General features: G+C 30.3%; 1 protein-coding gene across 1 annotated transcript in view; it reads right to left on the reverse strand.

Moving 5' to 3' along the window:
- The window catches only part of LOC119602441 (CD109 antigen), a 16788-nt gene extending 13532 nt beyond the window's left edge, over positions 1-3256 (reverse strand). The window contains exon 1 of the mRNA XM_037953969.1: positions 3067-3256. The gene's annotated coding sequence lies outside the window, so the exon portion shown is untranslated. The remainder of the gene's footprint in view (positions 1-3066) is intronic.
- Between the last annotated feature and the right edge of the window lie 11706 nt (positions 3257-14962).

The following is a 14962-nucleotide window of genomic DNA, read 5'->3' on the forward strand; positions in this document are numbered from 1 at the left end:
GAATACTTTATTAAAGTGTTTAGATTATCTGAAGAGGGTGATAAAAGTTAATTCATTGATAATTTTTTATGTTGGGGGATTCTTATCGTTAGCACAAATTGAAATTAAAAGTGTTTAATTTTTGTAAAGGGGTCATATTAAGAAAGAGTTTCTATTTAAGTGTTTTCAATGGTTATTATTAGAAAAAATATATTATAGACAATATTCAATCAATTAGTGAAAAAATATATAATTAAATTAACTTTTTAATAAATTGAGTTTAATGTAAACATTTCTTTAGTTTTAGAATTATATAGATTTAATGGATTTAGTTAATAAGTTAAGAACCCTTTACGACATTTAAATATAGAAGTTTACTTTCATCTACTTCCGAAATTTTATTATAAAAAATATATTTTTTTCTAATTTTTAATTAAAGGGGCCATTATTTGTGTATTCCGGCAACTGTATGTATATTAAAATATGTATAGGGCAACTAATATTCTGACAGTTACAAAAAAAAAAGGAGATTATGCCAAAGTATTAACTGCACTTGACCGCCAGCCGGTCGCTCGGTAGAGAAACCAAAAATAATAACAGCAAACTCAAACAAACCAAAATAAAAAATACATTTATTAACGCCAGTTGGAACAAATGAAAATAAGTAACATATCCATACATTAAAGTGCAGCGAAGCAAATACAATTGAATGCACGAGTCTAAAGTCAAACCAGAACACTACTTTAGAGATAAAAGGTGGTGTATGTAAAGAAATGGCTACCAAGGGGTTTAGTTGTAAGTACAAAATAGGCGGTCGAAAAAAATGAACACTTAAATAATGGTGGCATATGTAAGGAAAACGTGTAATAGGTAATATGAAACTAAATGCTAAAACCGAACTGATCAAATGAACATACAATAGATATACAAAGTAATTATGTATGCAATTTTATTTTGCAAATTATGAAGTGAAAAAAGAGTATAACAAAATTTGAGTTTAATATATAACTGTTAAACACCCTAAAACTAAAATAAGGGACCACCTTTCTTTTATTATAATGTTTTGCCAGTTAATGGTTTATTAGTTTATTAGGGTCCTATTTAAATGAGTTGTATACATATTTCTATGAATATGTTAAACCACATAAACTTAAAAGCATTTAATCTGTCAATCAAGATAGAAATGGGATAATTCGTAGATATATTCAACGTGACTAATTATCCTATAGTTTACGGTTGAGTTGCAATTAAGGTTATATTAAGTCGACTTTTGGAGGTTGGTAAGTTCCTTCTAAGTAGCAATAAAGACATTTTGTTTTGAGGACTATACATTTTGTTTTGAGGACTAATAGTTTACAGTCTAGACTATTTAACAGTCTATAGTATGAAATATAGAATAATCTAGTCTGGGCTATAGAATAGCCTAGAGTCTAAACTATAGAAAAGAGTACAGTCTGTGCTATATAATAGCTTTTAGTGTGTACTATAGAATAGTCTATAGAATAGTCCATAGTGTAAACTATAGAATAGGTTATAGTCTAGTCTACAGTCTGGACTATAGAATATTCGATGTCTTCACTATAGAATAGTCTATAATCTAGACTACAGAAAAGAGTCTGGAATATAAAATAGTCTACAGTCTGAAATATAGATTAGTCTACAGTTTAACTATAGAATAGTCTCTAGTATTAAATACGGAATAGTCTACTGTCTGTGCTGTACAATAGCCTATAGTGGAATATTGAATAGTCTACAGTTTGGGCTTTAGAATAGTCTACAGTCTATGCTATACAATAGGATATAGTGTGCACTATAGAGGAGTCTACAGTCTGGATTATAGAATAGTTTTTAGTCTTAACCATAGTATAGTCTATAGTTTGGACTGTAAAATAGTCTAAAGTCTGGACTATAATTATCTATAGTCTGGACAATAGAAAAATCTATAGTCTAGACTATAGAATAGTCTACAGTCTATGCTATACAATAGGATATAGTGTGCACTATAGAGGAGTCTACAGTCTGGATTATAGAATAGTTTTTAGTCTTAACCATAGTATAGTCTATAGTTTGGACTGTAAAATAGTCTAAAGTCTGGACTATAGAATTATCTATAGTCTGGACAATAGAAAAATCTATAGTCTGGACTATAGAAAAGTCTATAGTCTGGACTATAAAATGGTCTATAGTCTGCACTATTGTTAGTCTATCGTCTGGACTGGACACTATAGAATAGTTTATAGTCTGGACTATAGAAAAGTCTATAATCATAACTGGTGTAGGGGTATCATACATTGTCCAAAATGACCAACTACACTTTCTTTTTACTTAACTTACGGCAACACTGTTCAAGTACGACTTTTGAAAAAAAAAAACACAGGCAAAGGGGAGAACAACTGTCGTACAGAAGCCAAATTGTGTGATTCATAATAATTGATGTTAATTAGCGAAGAAACAAATTTGTAATGAAAACGAGAAGGAATGCCACTTGGCAGCACATACTATAAAAAACGATGTCTGGGTTAAAAGGTTAATATTGATTACAAGCAGCTTGTAATACGAAACCGTATAACAGTTTACAATTTGGGAATATAACAAAAAAACAAAAATTTTAAAACAAAATAAAACACTTACACTTGGTAACCCTAAATTAAAGTAAAACACAAACAAATTTGTTTTTGGTTTCACGGAAAAAACACTTGTTTTTACAAAGAATTTATGTAAAAAACGTTATTTTTTATTAATATAGATGTATTAATATTTAATAATTCATTTAGTTTTAAAATTTATTAATTATTTTATATATTATTTTAATTTGGTCAACGCCCATGTGTGTGACTCTTTAACAATTCTTTCAACAAAATCAAAAAAACACTCACATCAAATAGGAAAAAACAAACAAAAACAACAACACATCACTTTACTATGAAAACAATACGAAAGCAAAGGTATGTTTTTCGTTGTTGTTGTTGTAGTAGCTCCCTCAACATCACAACAACCACTTAGCGTGTCATTTCGTATTTTTTTCTTCTTCACAAATTCCGTTTGAAATTCATTCATGTTTTTAACTTCACTTCATTTTATTCTTACCTTTTTCACTTGTTTTCCACTTAAACTTATTCACATACACTTGATGAACATTATTGTTTTGTTTTAAATTAGAAAATAATAAGTTTTATTAAGTAAAAACTAAAAAATAAACACAAAATAAGTATTTTTGGCTTAAAACAAAAGCAGCAGTAATAGAAAAGTCAACTGAACTGAAAAAAAATGCCAAGCCCACCATAGACCTGCGCCGACAAACATTAACGGCGTCAACGGCTGACACTAAAATTGTCGGCGGCGGCTTAAAATCGACTATAAGCCGGCTAAGTTTTTCAATTACGTTTAAGGTAGGATTACCCAACCGCAACGTACTGTAACCGTAAGAAAACGTGTCAGCTGATCGTTTTTGATTAAGGAAAAGCAATGAAAATGCTTACCGAAATGTAGCCGTAACGTTTCAACCTGTATAAAATAGAATTTTATAACGTTGTTACGTGACATTTTTAGAACAGTGATGGCACTTTTGTATGTAGAATAGAACTGTGGCACAAATTCCCTTTTTTCTTACTTTTTTTTAATTGTATGTACAAATTTGAATTTTTATATTATTATGCATAAATTTAATAAAATTGTTTAGCTTTTAAATTTTTAGGTTGCATATGTGATGTTAGTAATGTGTATACATAAAATTTTATAGAAAATACATTAATAACATATTAAACTCTAAGAAATCATAGTTAGACTGTTCAAAAAACCTTCTAATTATAGAAGCAGGCGTAAGTCAAACGTTCTAATTCAGTTAATTCCGAGAAAAAAATATACATGATTAAAATATTTCTCCTGGAGTTAGAGGTCTTCAAAATGTTGATATATAATTGATTATATCTTGACATAAATTATTAACCCATTGAGAGCCAGGGTGAAATGTTGATATTGACTTTTTTACAAAAGCGCCGTTATCTCAAAAATATATCGATGTAACGGTACTTCATATTACATAAAATTTTGTAGACAACAATTTGGGCTTTCATATGATATATGTTTTAGAGCCCTATCTCATTAAATGCAGGCATGGTGTGAGTTTAAAAATGCATATTTTTAAAATCATTGATTTGTATTAAATGCAATTGATATAGCTCGAAACTGTTGATGTTAATAATGTATTTGTGTTAAGATTTAGTTAACACCCTTTTTGTAAAACCTTGTATTGAATTTTGTATTTGAGAAATGTTTTGTATTTATATTCATTCGAAAATAAACTTTTACAATAAAAGGTTATGAGCCCAGGAAGCTCTTGAATAATAATTAAAAAAAAAATAAAATATTTTTCTGAAGTGAAAAATTTCTTTTTAAGTCAAGAAAAGAAAATTTTTTCAAGACAAGAAGAAAATACAAAATCAAATATGGATTTTAGCAAGAACATCAAGATACTTAAAGGTGAAACTGAATGGCCAATGTGGAAAAGAAAGATAAGAGATCTTTTAGATTACCATGAAGGAACATTGGATGTAATTGATAGGAAATTACATAAGCCAACTCCTCTAGAATCAACAGCCACAGCGGAAGAAAAGAAATTATATCAAGAACAAAGCGGTTTGTACAGAAAAGCCAACAGTTATGCAAAATCAGTGTTGTGTAGTTCAATAAGTGATGAAATTTACCAAAAAGTTATGGATAAAGAAAGTGCTGCAGATGTGTGGGATGCTCTTAAAAATCTTTTCGAAGCAACAGCAAAAGATCAATTGTTCAAGGTATGTGCAGAATTTTTCTCTTTCGTTTGGGATGACAATCAAGATGTCACAATGCATATTGCCAAATTAAAAGGATTATGGTTAGAATTCAACAATGGACTAAAAGAAAAGAATTTAAACGAATTACCAGATTTATTGCTAGTGGGTAAGGTTTTGCACATACTACCATCAAAATTCGACACGTTCAAATCAAGTTGGATGATGTTAAGCAAAAATGAAGAGAAAACATTTGAAGAGCTATGTATGCAAATAACTATGTATCAAAGGAACTTTGGAAAAGGCAATACTACCTCAACTGAAGAAGCACTAATAGCAAAAACGAAATTTAAGAAATTTGAAAATTCTAACAAATTTAACAAGAAAAATAGTGATGTTTGCAACTACTGTAAGAAGAAAGGACATTGGGTACGTGATTGTCGCAAGTGGGCAGCAGATGGTAAGCCTAATAAAGAAGCAAATGAAGCCAAAGCTGTGAGTCAAAAGTGTTTGCCTGTTTTTTGTGAGGAAGCAAATGTGGTGCAAGATGCCGATACCACATGTTGGTGGATTGACAATGGAGCAACACGCCATATAACTAATAGTAAAGACAATTTTAAGGATTTTAAGTCATTTTCAAGTCCAAATTTTATAAGAGCGGCAGGTAAAGAAGTTCTACAAGCTATTGGTAAAGGTACAATAGAAATTGAATCAAAAGTCAAGAACAAAACAGAGAGGCTGTGTTTAACAGACGTTTGGTATGTACCTAATATCACAAGGAATTTATTCTCAGTGCTATCAGCTCAGGATAAACAACCAAATAGCAGATTTATATCGACAGCAACCAATTGTAAACTATTTGTTGATGATGAAATAGTTTTATGTGGGTCAAGATCAGTAGGTGGTACACTTTATAAAGCTAATATAAAAGCGATAAAGCAGTATGGTATGGAAGAAGTTAATGAAGTTCAAGATTCCGATTTACTTCAACTTTATCATGAAAGATGGGGTCACCAAGACAAACGACACATACAGAAGATGCTTAAATTAGAAATGGGAATTAGTATTAAAGATGATAAAACTGTTTGTGAGCCGTGTATATATGGAAAAGCTCATCGGTTGCCGTTTGGTCATAGAAATAAAGCTACTAGTCCCGGTGAACTCGTGACAGCTGATGTCTGTGGACCATTTAGTGAGTCGTTTTCTAAAAAGAAGTACCTGGTGATTTTTAAAGATTCGTATACGAAGTATCGTTTTGGATTTGTTGTAAAACAAAAGTCTGAAGTTAAAGACTGCTTAGAAGAAGTTCTGATGTTAGCAAATAATCGTGGTCATCATATAAAAGAATTATTAAGCGACAATGGTGGTGAGTTTGACAACCATGAAATAAAGTCAATTCTAAAGAAGAATGGTGTCATGCAAAGACTAACAGCTCCCTATACACCACAACAGAATTGCGCTAGTGAAAGAGAAAATCGTACAGTTGTTGAGATGGCTCTTACATTCAAATATTCCAATGCAGAAGCAAAGTTTCCGGATGCTATATGGGCTGAATTAGTAAGAACATCAATATATGTACTAAACAGAACTGGCAAGTCATCAGTAGAAAATAAAAGTCCTTATGAGTTATGGATGGGAAAGAAACCTAGAGTGCATCATTTAAGAATCATATCATGCGAATGTTATGTTCATATACCTAAACAAAAGAGAAAGAAGATGGATGCTAAAGCTACAAAAGGATTTCTCATTGGTTATGACGATGATGAGCGTTATCGGGTTTACATCAAAGAGAAACAAGAAGTTATACTTTCCAGAGATGTCAAATTTATTGAGAAAATTAAAACATGCGTATCTGATGATCAAAATACTAAAGAAGATAACAACAAAAATTTAGATACTGAAGAAAATAATGAAGTTAAGTTTAAGTTTGAAGAATACAGAAGTCAAAATGCAGATAATAAAGACAATGAAGATCATGAATTAGATGAAGATCAACATGAATTAGATGAATATCAACAAAATGAAGAATTAATAGAAGAAGAACAACATAGTGATGAAGAACTTTATGATGATGCTTTAGAGGATGATTTAGATGAAATTGTTATATCAGATGATGATGTTCAAGAAGTTATTCCTGATAGAAGATTGAGAGGAAAACGTACGAGAGATGCTGACTATGATGACAATTCTGATTTAATATTATCAAAACGATTAAGAGATCGTACTTTGATATCAAATCCTAAATATGATGATTTTGTTATGGAAATCCAAGATTTTATAAATAAAATTGAAACTCCTATGAACTATAAAGAAGCTATAAATGCCAAAGAAAGCAAACAATGGATCAAAGCTATGGATTCTGAAATTAATTCCCTAAAAGAAAACAACACATGGGAATTAGCAGATCTTCCAAAAGGTGCAAAAGCTTTACCGTCAAGATGGGTGTTCCGAGTAAAGATGAATCCAGATGGTACCATAGAGAAGTTTAAAGCCAGATTAGTTATAAAAGGATTTACACAGAGAGAAGGTATAGATTACAAAGAAACGTTTAGCCCAGTAGCAAGATTAGCAACAATACGTGTAGTATTGAGTATAGCAGCTAGTAATAATATGCATCTATTTCAATTTGATGTCGCAACAGCTTTTCTTTATGGAGAATTAGAAGAAGAAATATTTATGAAACAACCTGAGGGCTATAGCGATGGTACAAAACGAGTGTGTAAATTAAAAAGAAGTTTATATGGTTTAAAACAAGCTCCTCGTTGCTGGAACAAGAGATTAGTGAAATATTTATTAAAAATTGGATTTAACGTTTGTGAAGCTGATCCGTGTCTATTCACAAGAATAAAAAATGGAAAGAAACTTATTTTAGTATTATATGTAGATGACGGTTTGGTTGCAGGAACAGACGAAATTGAAGTTCAAAATTTATTACAAGAGTTACGAGCTGAATTTAAAATTACATCTAAAGAAGCTAATTATTTTTTGGGTTTGGAGATAAAGAAAGAAAATGGTGCAATACGAATATCTCAAACAGCTTATGTTAAGAAAATACTTGAGAGGTTCAATTTTGATGAATGCAGACCAGTATCAACTCCAATGACCAAAATAGTAGAAGATTCCGAAACAGGGAAAGCTGAAGACTTATCTAAATTTCCCTATCGACAAGCAGTGGGAGGAATTATGTATTTAATGCTTGGTACAAGACCAGATCTTGCATACAGTATTGGATACTTGTCTAGAACTTTAGATAATCCTTCAAAAGAAGATATTGTTAGAGTAAAAAGAGTATTTAGATATATTGCTGGTACAAAAGAATATGGTATTACTTATACGGCTGACAATAACTTAAAGTTCGAATGCTACAGTGATGCTGACTTTGGAGGCTGCTTAAAGACTGGTAGATCGACATCAGGAATAATAATAAAATACGCTGGTGCTGTAATTTCATGGATGAGTCAAAGACAACCGATAGTATTATATGGTTAAAAAGACTCTATTCCGAGTTAATTGGATACAAAGACGTTCCAGTATTGCAAGTGGACAATAACGCTGCAATAAGATTAGCTCAGAATCCAGAGTTTCATCGTCGCACTAAACACATAGCGTTGAAACATTTTTTCATTCGCGAAAAGGTATCCGAAAATGAAATTTGTGTTACAAGAATATCAACTGAAGACCAACTAGCTGATTTGATGACGAAACCACTACAAGCAACAAGGTTGAAATATTTAATAAGCAATTTGGGACTTTCAAATGTTAACAAATTATCTTAACAAGGGAAAGTGTTGATGTTAATAATGTATTTGTGTTAAGATTTAGTTAACACCCTTTTTGTAAAACCTTGTATTGAATTTTGTATTTGAGAAATGTTTTGTATTTATATTCATTCGAAAATAAACTTTTACAATAAAAGAAACTACTTATCCGATATGCTCGTTATACATACATACATGCATGCATACATTCATTCATTGATTCATTCATTCAATTTTACAAGTGCAATTAAAGGTAACTTTAAAATTTTCAATACTTTCTAAAAAAAGTTAAAAATAATTTTAAAAAATCGCGCGATTGAGATAGGCCTCTCAATCATATATCACATGGAAGCCCAACATGTTGTCTACAAAATTTGATGTGATATGAAGAACCGTTATATCGATATATTTTTGAGATAACTATGCTTTTGTAAAAAAGTCAATATCAGAAAACATAAAATTTGACTTTTGGTCTCAATGGGTTAAAGATATATGTAATATTCTATATCGATCGATAGATATTTCTGAGACCTTTCTATTGATACCCATGTTGACAATATATAATAATTAGTAGCCGAGACATATTCAATTATATATCACAACTTTGAAAGCCTATAACTCCTGCACCTGAATAGAGAAGATAAATATTTTTCCACTTTTATACTCAGAGGAAGAAGTGCTATCATATGGTGTATTCAACAGGAATAGAACGCTTGATGAGTTAAACGTTTTTACTTATATATATATATATATATATATATATATATATATATATATATATATATATATATATATATATATATATATATATATTTTAATTTTGGTACCTTTTCTACTTAAACATTTTAAAGAAAGTGCCTCTCAATAACCATCACTGTTTCGAACAGCTGATTGAATATTTATTGTACTTTATTTTTGTTTTTTATAAATGTTGAATTTTTTTTTAAATACATAAAATATTCTTAAGAAAATAACAAAATAAGCAAATTATTGCGAATTAATTTAACATTTATATTAAAAAACGTCTGAAAACTTCATTTATTTTGTGTTTATTTTCAAAACAAGTGTTACGTTTTTAAATGTTCTATAATTGAACAAACGTGCTAACAGTACGGTACGTTACAGTACGTGGACAGCAACGTTCGGGTAATTCTACCTTTAGTTTTTAAATTTTCAACGATTTTAAATAAAATGGAATCCGAGAAAAATCTGGATTTTCGATCAGTGTAGCAAATTTTTGTATTGGTGAATACTATTTTATGCATTTATCTCGTTATATAACTCATTTTCACGAGATTTATTTTTAAACTCACGAAAACTATTTTGATTTCAACTCTTCATTTTTATACCGTTCACTTTCGTGCGAAGGGTATTGAATAAGTTTGTCATTCCGTTTGTAATTTCTATAATATAATCTTTCGAGCCTATATATATACTTTATATATTCTGGATCTTTATAAATAGCGGAGACGATTAAGCCATGTCCGTCTGTATGTCTGTTCGTCTGTGTGTTGAAATAAATTTTCTGAAAACTCCAAATCTTCAATAATTCGGTCAGACATGCTTTCTAGAAGTTTCCTATTTCAGCAAAATCCGTTTATAAACAACGGAGATATGTATGAGCAGAAAACCGAGAATTTGTTTGCATGCTTATGCAAGAAAACAACAACATGCTGCTTAAAGGTGGTTAGTGCAGAACATCAAGTGATCGGAAGGAATACCTAGAGATAAACACTTTTTTTCGTTTATAAATGATTCATATAGTATGACAACTCTAATGGATCTAAAGTCGACATAAAGCCCACAATGGTTAGTACCGGATCCAAGCATTGCAATAAAATAGCAAACACCAATATTTTGCCCAAATAACATCTATGTAAGAGGACAGCCTAGCCAGCATCCTCTAGGTCCGTGAAGACATTCACTACAGTGCGATAAATTTGTATAAAAGGCGGCTTAACAATTGTTTCTTGTAAATATTCGACCACCATAGTGTTTGGAGGCAACAAGAGCTTGGCTGAAAGGCACACCAAACGATCTAAACATTTTTGAGTATTAAACGAAAACAAGCGCCACCTGGAAAAACATTTTCATCATAGTTATATTACCATTGTGGCCTCCGGTAGGTTAGTAGTTAGTAGGGATGCCAAGCGGGACTGGCTTTTACAAATCCCGGGATTCAAGATTTTGAAAATTGCAATCCCGGGATATTTCGTGATTCCCGGATTTTTCGTTATCCTGGGATAACATAAATTTTATTATTTTATACATGAAAATCTTAAATCTTCATGTTTGTGAAAAAAATTGTGCCGAAATAAAATAAATATTCCGGTATGTGATGGAATTCGAACGATTTGAAAAGGTATGATGAATTTCGATCGAGGAATGGTTTATTTTTTTCTTGCAAAATACTACGCAGACAACAAAATACTTTCCATTTAAGAGAATCAATTAAAAAAAATATGATAATTTTTAGGAAAAGCCGCAGAAATTAATGCCCCTATTATGGTTTACAACTCAACTCAGTTGAGTTGAAATTGAAACAACTCAACTTTAGAACAACTCAACTTATATTTGGTATTATGAATTACAACCAATATCAGTTGTAATTGTGTTGATGTTGCCAACCTAAAAAGTGCTTTTTTGTCATAAAATTAAGTGAAAAGTTTATGAATTTCTGTTTTTCGTAAATGACAAATGTATTGAACATCTTTTTATTGTAAATTCGCTTGAAATCAGTGATTAATGAAATTTAAAAAAAATGTTTAAAAAAAAACTTTACTTTGTTTTATATTAAAAATTTATTCTAAACATTTGAGTTGTAATTTGTTACAACTGCTTTTGATAAGTTGTAATTTTTTTCAAAAAAGTTGTAATAAATTTCAACTTTAAATTTTAAGTTGTTATCGATAATACCAAAGAGCAAAATTTCAACTAAAGAAGAGTTGAGTTGTAAACCATAATAGGGGCATAAATATTACACAATTTTTGTATTATTTTTGTAGATTCAAATCGATTGTATTTTAAAAATGAATTTCATCAAAAAGCTGGTTGAAATGTGTTGATGTTAATACTGGGATCAAATTGATTTTCGTAGGTCCTTTTAGGATTTCTTGTGTTAATTTTGGTCCAAATTTGAGTCACTATAGACAAATAATGTGTATATTTTTTGAAAAAATAAATTTCGTGATATTCTAATAACGAAAAAATGCCGGGATTTATTTTCCAAATTGGCTTCCCTAGTTACGCACATAAAGAAAACAACCCGACGAAAAATAAAACAAACCGCAACAGCTGTTTTATTAAAATAAACATTTTTTTTTGGTGTGGTGAGTTTTTTTTGTTTACAAATATGTGTTTGTGCACGTGGAAAAGACGCAAAAACTCGTTTTCAATATTTACATTTTCAATATGTGTTTATGCACGTGGAAAAGATTCAAAAAAATTGATTTTCATGATTTACTTTAAAAAAATTATTTTTGATCAATTAAAATATGTATATAAATGTGGAAAGGAACAAATCTGATAAAATATAAATATATTTGGGATTATATCGTTACAGAATGCCTTTTAATAAAAAACATTCAAAAAATAATACTATGGTCATATATAGAAAATAATATATAAATGCTATCGGACGATCTTGTGCACGATAAAAACCTATATATAACTTTAAGTTGAAAGTGTAGAAATCGGATGGCATACATTTTTTTCCGGATTTCATCGTTCTAGGGTGTGTACTACAACAACAAACTTTTTTTTACAAAAAATGTTACTATGGCCGTATATATAAAATGATATATAACTGCTATCGAACGATCTTGTGCATGATAAAAACCTATATAGAACTTTAAGTTGGAAGGGTAGAAATCGGATGGCATACATTTTTTTCCGGATTTCATCGTTCTAGGGTGTATACTACAACAACAAACTTTTTTTTACAAAAAATGTTATTATAGAAGTATATATAAATTGATATATAACTGCTATCGGACGATCTTGTGCACGATAAAGACCTATATAGAACTTTAAGTTGGAAGTGTAGAAATCGGATGGCATACATTTTTTTCCGGATTTCATCGTTCTAGGGTGTGTACTACAACAACAAACTTTTTTTTTACAAAAAATGTTACTATGGCCGTATATATTAAATGATATATAACTGCTATCGGACGATCTTGTGCACGATAAAAACCTATATAGAACTTTAAGTTGGAAGTGTAGAAATCGGACGAAATACATTTTTTTCCGGATTTCATCGTTCTAGGGTGTGTACTACAACAACAAACTTTTTTTTTACAAAAAATGTTATTATGGAAGTATATACAAATTGATATATAACTGCTATCGGACGATCTTGTGCACGATAAAAACCTATATAGAACTTTAAGTTGAAAGTGTAGAAATCGGATGGCATACATTTTTTTCCGGATTTCATCGTTCTAGGGTGTGTACTACAACAACAAACTTTTTTTTTACAAAAAATGTTATTATGGAAGTATATATAAATTGATATATAACTGCTATCGGACGATCTTGTGCACGATAAAGACCTATATAGAACTTTAAGTTGGAAGTGTAGAAATCGGATGACATACATCTTTTTCCGGATTTCATCGTTCTAGGGTGTGTACTACAACAACAAACTTTTTTTTACAAAAAATGTTACTATGGCTGTATATATTAAATGATATATAACTGCTATCGGACGATCTTGTGCACGATAAAGACCTATATAGAACTTTAAGTTGGAAGTGTAGAAATCGAATGGCATACATTTTTTTCCGGATTTCATCGTTCTAGGGTGTGTACTACAACAACAAACTTTTTTTTTACAAAAAATGTTACTATGGCCGTATATATTAAATGATATATAACTGCTATCGGACGATCTTGTGCACGATAAAGACCTATATAGAACTTTAAGTTGGAAGTGTAGAAATCGGATGACATACATTTTTTTCCGGATTTCATCGTTCTAGGGTGTGTACTACAACAACAAACTTTTTCTTTACAAAAAATGTTATTATGGAAGTATATATAAATTGATATATAACTGCTATCGGACGATCTTGTGCACGATAAAAACCTATATAGAACTTTAAGTTGGAAGTGTAGAAATCGGACGACATACATTTTTTTCCGGATTTCATCGTTCTAGGGTGTGCACTACAACAACAAACTTTTTTTTTACAAAAAATGTTATTATGGAAGTATATATAAATTGATGTATAACTGCTATCGGACGATCTTGTGCACGATAAAAACCTATATAGAACTTTAAGTTGAAAGTGTAGAAATCGGATGGCATACATTTTTTTCCGGATTTCATCGTTCTAGGGTGTGTACTACAACAACAAACTTTTTTTTACAAAAAATGTTACTATGGCCGTATATATAAAATGATATATAACTGCTATCGAACGATCTTGTGCATGATAAAAACCTATATAGAACTTTAAGTTGGAAGGGTAGAAATCGGATGGCATACATTTTTTTCCGGATTTCATCGTTCTAGGGTGTATACTACAACAAACTTTTTTTTACAAAAAATGTTATTATAGAAGTATATATAAATTGATATATAACTGCTATCGGACGATCTTGTGCACGATAAAGACCTATATAGAACTTTAAGTTGGAAGTGTAGAAATCGGATGGCATACATTTTTTTCCGGATTTCATCGTTCTAGGGTGTGTACTACAACAACAAACTTTTTTTTTACAAAAAATGTTACTATGGCCGTATATATTAAATGATATATAACTGCTATCGGACGATCTTGTGCACGATAAAAACCTATATAGAACTTTAAGTTGGAAGTGTAGAAATCGGACGAAATACATTTTTTTCCGGATTTCATCGTTCTAGGGTGTGTACTACAACAACAAACTTTTTTTTTACAAAAAATGTTATTATGGAAGTATATATAAATTGATATATAACTGCTATCGGACGATCTTGTGCACGATAAAAACCTATATAGAACTTTAAGTTGGAAGTGTAGAAATCAGATGACATACATTTTTTTCCGGATTTCATCGTTCTAGGGTGTGTACTACAACAACAAACTTTTTTTTTACAAAAAATGTTATTATGGAAGTATATATAAATTGTTATATAACTGCTATCGGACGATCTTGTGCACGATAAAGACCTATATAGAACTTTAAGTTGGAAGTGTAGAAATCGGATGGCATACATTTTTTTCCGGATTTCATCGTTCTAGGGTGTGTACTACAACAACAAACTTTTTTTTTACAAAAAATTTTACTATGACCGTATATATTAAATGATATATAACTGCTATCGGACGATCTTGTGCACGATAAAGACCTATATAGAACTTTAAGTTGGAAGTGTAGATATCGGATGACATCCATTTTTTTCCAGATTTCATCGTTCTAGGGTGTGTACTACAACAACAAACTTTTTTTTTACAAAAAATTTTATTA

The sequence above is a fragment of the Lucilia sericata genome, unplaced genomic scaffold (genome assembly GCF_015586225.1).
Source record: "Lucilia sericata isolate MDLA Ls3-8-SP2 unplaced genomic scaffold, ASM1558622v1 Contig000233F_arrow, whole genome shotgun sequence".
Taxonomy (NCBI): domain Eukaryota; kingdom Metazoa; phylum Arthropoda; class Insecta; order Diptera; family Calliphoridae; genus Lucilia; species Lucilia sericata.